General features: G+C 34.7%; 1 non-coding gene across 1 annotated transcript; it reads left to right on the top strand.

Annotated features, from left to right (window-relative positions):
* Positions 1-12,107: 12,107 nt before the first annotated feature.
* On the top strand, positions 12,108-12,213 carry LOC117796895. The gene has a single exon (XR_004621591.1). It is a non-coding gene; the product is annotated as a U6 spliceosomal RNA (small nuclear RNA).
* The last annotated feature ends 550 nt before the right edge of the window (positions 12,214-12,763 follow it).

Raw genomic sequence — 12,763 nt, 5'->3', positions numbered from 1 at the left:
TAAAAGTATATGAAAAGGAAAAGATGTGAATGAAAGTGCTAACCTTGACTGAGAACATAAACAAAATAGTAGTTTTCAAAAGGAAAAACAGTGTCATCTCATTAAATAATTAATTCCATTACACAATATAATGTTTTCAAAATAGTCTCAGAATCCATCTTTCTGAAAACTAGGCTAGTTTATAAACAAAATCTGGTGTACTGACCTAGGAATTATGATAGAATTTCTTTGTATATTTAATTCTCATCTTGAACACTAAAGAGCTAACTCTTTCTTTTTGGTTGGAGTTCAAATCTACAAGTCACCTCTAAGAGAAAAAGTTCATGAAATTTAGTATTTGTAAAAAAACTCCATAAAAAAAAAACATGTCCTTTGTGGGTTTAGTTTAAAATTAGGCAGGAGTGGCAATATCTAATGAATAATAATTTCTTTTCTTTTTAAAAAGTACTATTATCACTTCTTGAAATATTTACATATAATAATTTATATTTTCCAAATGTTTCCTGTATCCTTGCTATTTTTTTAATTTAGTAAATGGTTAATGGACACTGTGTGCCAGGCAAAGTCCTAGGCACTGGGGTTACAAAATAAGCAAAATACAATCCCCTCTTTGTCCCCTAATTGGTAAAAGAGATATTCAAGTTTATAGTTATCACAATTTTTTATACTATAGGGTGATACAGACTAAAATACAGACTAAGTAATGGTGCTTAGATTACATGGATGGGGAAACATCAAGTCTTAGGGACAGAATGTCAAAAAGTCTGATCAGAAAACTGAAATCAAAAGGAAGTGAAAAAATGTAAAGGACGATAGGAGGAGGGCTAGGAAAGCTGTCTTAAGTATGGGAAACAGCCTTCCAGGGCCCCAGTGGTGAGAAAGAGCACAAAACATTTTTGGGGACCTAAAGTGGCTCCTAGCAAAATGTGGGCGGTGAGTGGTGGAAGATGTGTTTTTGAAGATAAGCTAAAGACACAACAAGAAGCCTCTTAGAAGCCATACGAAGGATGTGGGGCTTTGAGCAGGGAAATGACATGATTAGATTTAGCCTTTAGAAAGATTGTTCTGCTCAAAGAGAAATTTAGAGGCAGAATTAAGGTGAACCAGCCCAGAGGCAGGAAGAGCAGTGAGATGATTACTACAAAAATTTGGGTGAGAAATGATGATGACCTAAATTAGTTGAATACTGTTAGGGGTGGAGAGGAGTGGTCTGATTTGAAGATAGTAAGAGAGCTGACCAGAACTTGGTGATTGATTTGATGTAAGGAGTGGGTTATTCAAAGAAAGCAAAGTTGAGAAGAAAGCTTCTGGCTTTAGCATCTGAGTAAATGGGATAGAAGACATAACAAGCGTAACTTGGATACTTAAGGGATGTCCAAGCATAACGACGCAGTCAGCATTCAATCATGCTGGTCTACAGATGAAAGTGAGCTGTTCTAGAGAAATAATGTAACTAAAGTTGCAGGAGCAGACGGTGTCACTCATGGAGAGCAAGAAGATAAGAAGAGAGCAATTCTGTGAGGTAGACTGGTGCTACCTTTTGACAAAAGTCATTTCACAGGAGAGAACAGTGTTAGAGAGAAATCTTGGCCTAATATGACAAAGCAAAGTATCCAGTTCAGAATTGCTATATCCTGCAGTTCTGGCCCATCAGCTCATTCTGACTTTCACAACTGCATGTCAACAAGACTAAAAAAGTCTTGTCTAGGCAGCTTCAGAATAAAACCCTCCCAATATGCACAAGAAAAAGTTTAAAAATGGTGTCACCACAAGCATGGAGTAGCATTATGTAACTAAGAGATAAAGGAAATGTTTAAAATTTATAGGACCATTTATTCTTCATGTCCCAAGGGAACCACAAGATGGAGAACATAGTGATAAGATCAAGTATGAGGGCTAAGACAATGTGCTAGATGGTGGACACAGTGTATTTGAGGTGTTTGTCCTGCATTCAAACAGAGATTCCAGTAGAGATTTAGAAACCTGAGCTGGATCTATGTATGGAGATCAGTGCAGGACACGGTTTGAAAAGCTATCAGTATTCAAAGTGGTAGCAAAAAGCTTGGAAAAGGGTGGGTTTGGCATAGATACTGAGCAGAAAGACACTGTTCGGTCCTCATCACTCCGCAGGAAAGATGTTTTCATCCCTTTTAAAAATTAGGTGAAGACAAGGAAAAGCTAAGTAGCTGGCTCGATATGCAGCAAATGGTGAAAGAAAAGCTTGAAGTCTAAGTTCCTGACTGCAAACCTTACTATTTCCACTCACAATAGTAAATAATATTAACAGTAATAATTTTTACAATGCAGTTTGGTAGCCTCTGGGATATGTAGGCACCTAAAATGCAGAAAGCATTCTAATAGAAATGCTAAATTAGGCAGTCAGGATTTAAATGATCACTAAGACTTTCATTCAACTGTTATTTTCTAAAACCATACCAAAAACCAAAACAAAAAGTTTAATTTCTAGAAACCTTTAGGCAGAATTGCTTGTTGAATCCATTTCAACAATAATAAAAAAAAAAATTATCTTTTTGGAAAACAGAAAACTCAGAGCCAGCCACACAAGTAGAGGCTCATTATCAAGAGAATGATCACAAAATCATGTCTTTCATTTTGAAAAGAGGAGTTCCATCAAGACAAACATTTCAGAAATTCAGCCAGCGGCATTCCAGCATTTTATTTTGTTTTTAACCAGCTGAAATTTTATTATAACAAACAAGACAGTTAGTACCATTCAATTCAATATCATGGAATGTTCCAATATTTAAATTTAAAACAAAAAGGAGAGACTAGAAACATTAAAAAGGAAGAGCCAAAATATTCACTATTTGGAGACAATTTAAATGAAACAGGTAGGAAAAATCTTCTGTCATGTTAGCTGCAATAATTCTTATTGGTTATATAAGAAGTTGGTATATTTTTGTAAACCAATCTTGGTTCCAATTACCTTTTTAAATTCTGTTACTATTTTTATTAGTATTTTAGTTGATTCTCTTGGATTTTCTATGTAAGTGGGTGAGGCAATTTTAAGAGTTCACCAAAATCATTTTATTTACCTGTTGGGCTTACATGAGGATTCTTTCCTTGCGTCTCTTCCAGAAATGTGGGGTGAATGATTGAGTTGTGAGCGCAACAATAGTTATGTACACCACTTCATTCTGGCCAAAAAAATCTCCCAAATTATCTTTCACGCTCTTTTTTCTCTATTTGCCTACTAGATGGTAAGACACAGAGAATCTAGAAGCACTCATTGATAATGGCAGACCATTCAATCTAGGTTTCCAAAATGGCTGGGTCAAACAGAACACCAACCAACTTGGTCCACATTGTACTATGATGTAAGGAAGATTTGAGAAATGTTACTCAGCATCAGGGAATAGAAATCAAAAGCACAATGAGATACCACCTCACATCAGTCAGAATGGCTTAAATTAACAAGTCAGGAAACAACAAATGTCGGCAATGATGTGGAGAAAGGGGAACCCTCTTACACGGCTAGTGGGAATGCAGGATGGCAAAGCCATTCTGAAAAACAGTGTGACGGTTCCTCGAAAAGTTGAAAATAGAGCTACCCGAAGACCCAGCAATCGCACTACTAGGTAAATACTCCAAGGATACAAATGTAATGATCTGAAGGGGCACCTGCACCGCAATGTTTATAGCAGCAATGTCCACAATAACCAAACTATGGACAGAGCCCAGATGTCCATCAACCGATAAATGGGTAAAGAAGATGTGTGTATACACACACACACATATACATAATAAATACATACACATATATACACATATATATGTGTGTCCTAATATATATATATATATATACACACACACACACAGAATGGAATATTACTCATCAAAAAAAAAAAAAAGAAATCTTGCCATTTACAACAATGTGGGTGGAGCTAGAGGGTATTATGCTAAGCGAAAAGAGTCAATCAGAGAAAGACAATTATATTATTTCACCCATATGTGAAATTTAAGAAACAAAACAAAGAAGCATAGAGGAAGGGAGGGAAAAATAAAACAAGATGTAACCAGAAAGGCAAACAAACCATAAGAGACTCTTAACCATAGGAAACAAACTGAGGGTTGCTGGAGGGGAGCAGGGTGGGAAGATGGGGTAACAGGGTGATTGGCATTAAGGAGGGCATGTGATGCAACGAGCACTGGGTGTTATATACAACTGATGAATCACTGAACTCTACCTCTGAAACTAATAATACACTGTATGTTGATTAGTTGAGTTTAAATTAAAAAAAGAAACTGTTTCTATCTTCATGATAGAAGTTAGTTGGAAAAAAAAGATTTGGGGATTGTTTGTTACAGCATCTAGTGTAACTTACCTTGACAATACATGAATTAACATAAAATGTAGAAGATATTTATTGAGGCAAAACTAAAAGTTTACTCAAAGAACTATACCATGTTATTGACACAATGAATCAGTATTTTAAGGAATATAAAATCAATAGAAGATTAATCTATAAATCCATTTAATCCCAATAAAAATCCAAAAATACATATTATAGAAATTTTTAAGTTAAGTCAGAAATTCATATAGAAGAATAAAATAGCTAAGATAATTCTGAAAAGTCTAAGAAGAGAAAATATTTAATTTCCCAGATACGAAAACTTATTTTAAAGCTATAAAAATTAATAGATTTGTAATTTTTCAATCAGTGGAATAAACTAAAAAACAAGGCAAAAATCATGTTTATATAAAAGTTTATGATTAAAGTAGCATATGAAGTCAAAATGGACTACTTAATAAATGATTAACAAAAGTCAAAATAAAAAAACAAAGATACAAAAATAAATTAAGGAAATACAGAAGAATATGTTTATGACCTCAGGGTAAATAAATTAAAAAATTAAAAAGCATAAATAGTGTCCAGATTCTTTGAGGGAAAATCAAATCAAGGGGAAAAGAAATCAACCCATAAAAAAATGAGCAAAAAATGTAAATTGGGAAAGTCAAAGATGAAATTAAAATGTTAAATAAGCAAAAAGATGCTCAACCTCACATACGATCAAGAATATACAAATTCAAATGATACAGAAGAATGTTTTACCCACAAAATTAGGAAATTCAAACAAATTTGATAATATTAAATGTTGGCAAGAGTTTGAATCAAATATTGGCAGGAAAGTGAAACCCCAAGAAATAGAATTACAAAATTTGTGTAGGTATTGCTAGACATTATGCGTGAGAGAGTAAATTGATATAGTCGCTCAGGAAAGTAATTTATTTTTTTATTTTATTTTTTAAAGATTTTATTTATTTATTTATTTATTTATTTGTCAGAGAGAGAGTAAAGCAGGGGGAGCAGCAGGCAGAGGGAGAAGCAGGATCCCTGCNGAATTACAAAATTTGTGTAGGTATTGCTAGACATTATGCGTGAGAGAGTAAATTGATATAGTCGCTCAGGAAAGTAATTTATTTTTTTATTTTATTTTTTAAAGATTTTATTTATTTATTTATTTATTTATTTGTCAGAGAGAGAGTAAAGCAGGGGGAGCAGCAGGCAGAGGGAGAAGCAGGATCCCTGCTGAGCAAGGAGCCTGACGTAAGACTCGATCCCAGAACCCTGAGATCATGACCTGAGCCGACAGCAGACCCGTAAACAACTGAGGCACCAAGGCATTCCTCAGGAGAGCAATTTAACAATTCAGCAGTATCAATTAAACCTCAAGATAAGCATGCCCTATGATTCAGAAGTTATGCTTGTTTGTTTCTTTGCTGGATAAAAACTCAGTGTGTGCCTAAGGAGGCTGAATCAAGACATTCATTTCTACATTGTTTGTATTACTGAAAAATAACAACCTAAGTGTCCATCCTAGGGGAGCAGTTAAATAAACTTTGGTCTATTGCTCTGCTTTAATTGTAAAAAATGCCGTAAGCCTTAATGTATTAACATGGATATAAGCCTAAGATACATTATGGGAAGGTAGAAAGTGGTGCTCCTTATGTCTGCAGCCCAGTGATGGTGATATTTGCATTTTCTGCTCAGCACCTGGTTGCCAGGCTTCATACATATTGAGGAGCAAGACATAGGGCATCTGATCGGTGGCATGAATCATGGTTGCAGTAGTGAAATCCTGAAGCAAACATTGTGGTGGCAGATTCCTGATTTCCCAACTAATTAACTATGGCAGAGATACAAGACCCCTTGGCAGGCCAGTAGCACCATGTTCTTCTGGGGCTCCTTCACAGAAGCCAAGCCTAAAGACTGTTTTTCTAGATCATCCAATTCTTTTAGAAGCAACCAATTTCCTGTGTTATACCCCTTTCTCTTAAACTAGGTAGAGAGATTTCTGTTATCTGCAACTGAACCTTGACAGATCTAGTATTTGGTTCCACAGAAGTGGCTACGGGCAACAGATTTTCAAGGGTGAGAATTTGAGATTGTTTACATTTCATTTGTTGGTTTTGTGCAGTGACAATCTGGGTAGCATTAAAGGATAAGATACTGATAATCTTAGGAAACTTAAATTATTACTTGGAATAAAATGCTGATTGAAGGTGTGGTGGTGCTGGCAGATGACGTGGTGACTGCCTTTTTATACTACACATAACATGTGAAACACAAGGACTGTCAGATAGAATAGTCCCCTCCCAAAAACCCAATGAACATTTTTTATTACAGAGTTAGGGTTTTAAATTCTTAGTCCCAAGAATGATCAGAGAATTAGGAAGTTTAAATTACTATCCTAACAAATCTATCTCTAATAGCCGCAATGTTGATGTAGTAAAAAACCAAAGGCAGGGACAAACTTTCAAATACCTAAATTACAAAGAAGGTTTAATCAATCTTTTATTTGAAGGTTGTAAAAGTTAAGACATTGACTGGGAAATAGCAAAACCCCAAGAAATAGAATTATCAAATTTTGTCAGATATAGAAGATAGAGAATGTCTTCAATCCCTAAATCCCGCTGAGCCTCCCTCATTCTGTCTAATGAAATGAGTCCTTCCCAGTTAGAAGACATGGGCTGATCTCACTGGAGATAGTTACTTGCAAGAGAATGCCACTTCTCCTAGAGCCCTGCCTCTCCATCTCTCATGGCCTCCAGACCTAAACTGAGAGTTGGACCTCAGCATTCCTCAGAGGACCAATGGTAAAGTCAAACTTGGAAGGGAAGGATGACCTATAAAAGAATTGTAAAAATGTAGTCATTTATATCAGAAGAAAAACTGGAGAATATGTACAGAAATGAATTCTAAAGTTTTTAGAAAAGGGGTAAAAATATACGATTTTTGCTTCTTGCTGAATGTATCAACGTATACACATGAAAGATTCTTAATTCAGTGCTAACTCAAGAAGCCAGAAGTATCTCCGCACAGACAATCAAAATCTGACTCTAATGGCAATTGCAATCCTTTTGTCAGGGAGGAAAACTTTCCTCTACCCTATGGTCCTTCTAGCTGTACTTCGAATCAGATTGACATGAGACATATTATAAGCATTAATAGGAAAAAATGAAAGTTAATGGGCATATGTACAGGGAACACACAGACATGAAATTCCAAAGACAATGAGGTAACATGAAGCTTATATGAACTAAGGAGAGGGGTAGGGTCAGAGGATACAAAGGGGAGGAAGACCATAAGCAGGAAGGTAAAAGGACATGTTTTGAAAAACAAAGGTTGCCCTATTATGCAGATAAGTTTCTTAGGTAATGGGGAGTCTCTGTTAATATCTCTCCCCCTGGTACAAGCTCTCCTTTTCAATGTAAATTGAAGCCGTTGAAGGGGAGGCAGAGAGCTTTTCCTGCATCAGCTGGGTTTTTAGTACTTTTAACTAAAAATAATCTTTATGCCAAAGTGGCCCATCTTGGGGTAGCCTGTCCTTGGCCCCTACATTTTGCATATGTTGGCTCATTTATTCTTCTCAATGACCCCATGAGGAAATTACAACTATTATCCTGTGGAATAAAGAGAATAAATAACTTAGCTTATATAATACAGCCAGCAACCAAGAGATAGGACTTAACCATTACTCAGAAAGAATATACCAATTCTACTGAGGATTCTTTCCCACATTCTACCCACACTATACCATGCTATAGAACTATCTAAGAGGACACATGTTGTAAGCATTAGTAAAAGCAAACAATGCTTTTTACCTTTTTTCTAAGAAAGTCACCCAAACGAATGTAAACTTACAACAAACAGGCGATCAATAAAGATAAGACATAAAAATGAGAGCAAAAAATAATAAAAAAGGGAAATAAATACAAAGAAGAGGAGCCAAAATAATTGACAGGTATAGGTAAGACAACAAAGGTAAAGCAGATAAATAAAAAAGAATTCTTCAGGGGCGCCTGAATGGCTCAGAAGTTTAAGTATCTGCCTTCAGCTCAGGTCATGATCCCAGAGTCCTGGGATAAAGCCTCCTCTTGAAAGTAAATCAGGGTTCACTTTCTGTTAGAATCATAAAATCATAGACTATTAAAGCAGGAAAAGACCTCAGAAGTCATCTAATGCAAACCCCACCTTTGCTTTGATGGTTTATATCCCAAAGGATTATATAAGGAGCTTTCTAACTCATTTTCGCTAACCTGTTTTCATGTGCTATCAAATAATATGTGAGCAGGTCAGGGAATTCTCAGAGATCATAAGCAGGTAAGTTCCATGTGCTCCTAGTCATTCTGTAAGGGCCAAAATAATTAATAATATTTTTTCACATTAGGAATCTTGATGATAAGAAGTCATAATTTTAAAACGAAGAGAGTACCCTGTCTTGATGTTGGAGGAAAACAGTAGCCTGGAAATTATCTTCCTAGATAATGTGGACAGTGGTATGAAGTGTCTAAGAAAAAATAGCCATTTCATTGCTATGACAATGTTTGACCCTTATGTATTTAGTGGTCAGAGAAAGCAAGCAGCATCCCTTTGGCCAAGGAGCAAATTGTTTAAATGTCTACTAACTTAGTCATATTAGTTTATAGCAGTTTTTTATCAAAACAGATTCCAGAGTTAATTTTGACATGTTTATGCCTGCTGATTGAGAAGATGTCACTTTTTTCTTAAGACTGCTCGTTTTGTTTACATATCCAGCTGGCACTTAGCATTGCCTCACCACTCTCATCTTTCACTTTCCAGATCCTGTCTCATTTCCGTGTAGTTTACAGTCCAATTAATTAAAACTAACAGATTGCCTGGAACCTGTTTTATGAAAATGTGATTATATGGTGTCATAGCAATATTCTCTAAATTTGACAAGACTATACTATTTGGTTGAAGGAATCCTGTATTTACATATAAAGGGACGATTACCTTTAAACCATGATAAATGAACGTCATCAAATTATACTCAGTCTTTCTTGTAAACATGTCAATTAGGAGATTAAATGATAAAGAGAGTTTTGACCTGGATTGCAGAATAGTGAGGAAAATGGGTGGTTGCACTGAGTAATGTATATTAAGGACATACGTGTCCTTCTTTTCTAAAAATATAGAATAAAAATGCATTTAGAAATACATCTAAGAGAAAACAGGTTTCAAAAATCATAAGAGATACTATGAAAAAAATTTATGTCAAAATTTAGATGAATGAAAGGATGGGTTTCCAAAACTGACTTAGGAAATATAAGATCCAATAAGCCAAATACCCATTAAAGGAATTAAAAGTCACCTTATCCCAAGGGAATCAGACCTAAATAACTTCAAAGGTGACTGAACAAATTTTCGAAAAAGGGGTAATCCCCATATCATAAATTTTTTTCAAAAAATAGAAACATTGGAAAAGCTATTAAGTTATTTATAAAATTAAAATAAACTTCATGCCAAAAGCAGACATGAAGAGCCCAAGAAAAGAAAGTTATGGACAAATTCACTTATGAACATAGATGTACAGATACTAAATAATATACTAAAAACCTGATTTTGAGAGTGTATAAAGAATATACTTTAATCAAGTAAGGCTTATCCCAGGAATTCCTACATAATTCAACATCAGAATATCTAATATTATTATTCACTATATTAGCAGAAATGAAGGTGATAAGACATATGATCTCTCAACATATACATTCATCAATAAATGGAGGGAAATAGGCAAACATTCATAATAAAAACACTTTGTACACTAAAATTGAATGGAATTTCCTTTGACCTTCCTTTTTCCTTCACTTAAAGTGATAAACTTTAGAATTACTTACACTACATCAGGAATAAGAATGGCTGCTATTATGGCTCCTCTTTAACACTATGCTATTTTTTAAAAAGATTTGTTGATTTATTTTAGAGAGAGAGAGCACAAGGGGGTGGTGGGTGCAGAGGGAGAGACAGAACCTCAAGCAGACTCCCTACTGAGTGTGGAGCCCAATGTGGGGCTGGATCTCAGAACCCTGAGATCATGACTCAGCCAAAATCAAGAATCAGAAGCCGAACTGACTGAATCACTTAGGTGCCCCAACATTATGCTATTTTTAAAAAGCCATCATAATCTGAAAGGAAAGACAAAATTATTCTTCTTTATTGATGGTACCTACATAGAAAATACAATAGAATGTCCATAAAAAGTATTAAATTTATATGAGGAATTAGAACAGTTTCAAGATAAGTTATCAACACATAAAAATAAATGACATAACTAAAACCAGTAATAATAATAATAGAAAATTAGGTAGAAAAAATTTATATTAGGAAAAAAAATACAATAGTCCCAGGTTCAAACCTAGTAAACCTATGCAAAACCTTTTGAAGAAAAGTTTTAATAAAATTTTTGAAGAACATTATCAACCCAAAGAAGTGCTGCTTATGCTTATGCTATGGTCATACATGATAAAATTTAGAGATACAAAAATTTCAGAGTCCCAAAGAAAAACCGCACAATAAGGAAAGAGCAAAGGATATGCACAGGCAGTTTACATAAAAGGAAATTTAAATAATCGTAAACCTATGCATGCAACTGTAGCAAACTAACTTTGTGGGCTGCAAATAGAATACATTCTCAGACCATTGACAGTTCTTGACACCATCTCAAGAACTGATAAAACCAACACACACACACACAAATCAGTGAGACTACAAAGGATTTGAATAAAACACTAACCAACATGACTTCAATCGCAGATAAAGAACACTACATTCAATACCTGAAGAAATAAATGCAAACAAACAGATATATTTTAGAGTTTATTCTGGATCACAGAGCAAATCTCAACACATTTCAAAGAACTGAAATCATAAGTGTATGTCCCATGAACAACATGGAATTAAATTAAAGATAACTAGAAAAATCTCTAAACGTTTGGAAATCAGGCAACATGCTTTTAAATAACCCATATGTTTAAGAGAAAATCCCAAGGCAAATTAGAAAATATATAGAACTGAATGATAACAAAAAACAACATATCAGAATTGGTGGGATGCAGCAAAAACACTGCTTAGAGGGATATATATTGATTTAAATATGGATATTAGAAAAGAAAACAGATACAAAATAATGACCTATACTTCTAACTTAAGAATGTGGAAAGGGAAAACAAATTAAACTCTAAGGAAGTAAGATAAAGGTAATAAAAATAAGTGGTAGGGGCACCTGGGTGTCTTAGTCAGTTAAGTGTCTGCCTTCTGCTCAGGTCATGATCCCAGGGTTCTGGGATAGACCCCCATGTCCAGTCCAGGTTCTCTGCTCAGCAGGGAGCCTGCTTCTCCCTTTTCCTTTGTCTGCCTGCCACTCCCCCTGCTTGTGTTCTCTCTCTATATATATATATCAAATGAATAAATAAAATGTTATAAAAAAAATAAGTGGTAAAGTCAATAAAATAAAAAAATTAACAAAGCTTTGGCTCTGATTCTTTGGGCACATTAAAAACACTGACCAACACTTAACAAGAGGAAGAGAACACAAATGCCTAATATGAGGAATAAACAGAGGGCATCCAGACAGATCCCATACACATCAAAAGGATAATAAGAGCATATTATAATCAACTTTATGACAAGAAACTTGAAAAAGGCAGTGCACAAATTCTTGAAAAACACAATTTACCAAAAAATGACCAAGAAGAAATGGAGCATCTGTACATGTCTACTTCTTTAAAAAGAATCAAATCCCTTATAAAAAAAATTTCTCATGCGAACTCCAGATATAATGGTCACTTTGGCAGCCCACATACAAAAGTTAGAAAGATACAGAGAAAATTAGCATGGCTCCTGTGCAAGGATGACATCCAAAACTCCAGGTGTAGATGATTTCACTGGTGTATTCTTCCTACAAGTGAAAGAAGAAATAATGCCAATCTTACATAAATTCTTCCACAGAATAGAAAAAAACAAGCAACTCACCAACTCCCAACTCATTTTATGACTCAGCAAAACTCTGATACTAAAACCTGAAAATAACTAAGAAAGGAAAATATGGGCCAACATTTCTTATGAATACAAATATGAATATATTAAATAAAACCTTAACCAACAGAATCTAGGTTTATATAAAAAGGATAATACGCCAAAACTAAGTGAAATTCACCTGCAACTCAACCAATATAATTCACCAAGTAAATGAACAAGGGAGATAAACCATGTGATTACTTCAATAAATACACAAACATATTTGATCATATTCAGCACACATTTATTATTTAAAAGAAAATACTGAACATGCTAGAAGTAGACAAGAATTTTGTTAATCTGATAAAAGATATCTACAAAATAAAATCTTAATGGCCAACATAACATGGTAAAATATTGACCACTCCATCCCCCAATCCCTGAGAATGGCAGGCAAACAAAATTTCCACAACCATCAG

This window comes from Ailuropoda melanoleuca, chromosome 16, assembly GCF_002007445.2.
Source record: "Ailuropoda melanoleuca isolate Jingjing chromosome 16, ASM200744v2, whole genome shotgun sequence".
Lineage (NCBI taxonomy): Eukaryota > Metazoa > Chordata > Mammalia > Carnivora > Ursidae > Ailuropoda > Ailuropoda melanoleuca.
This window is presented reverse-complemented; position numbering and strand designations above follow the sequence as displayed.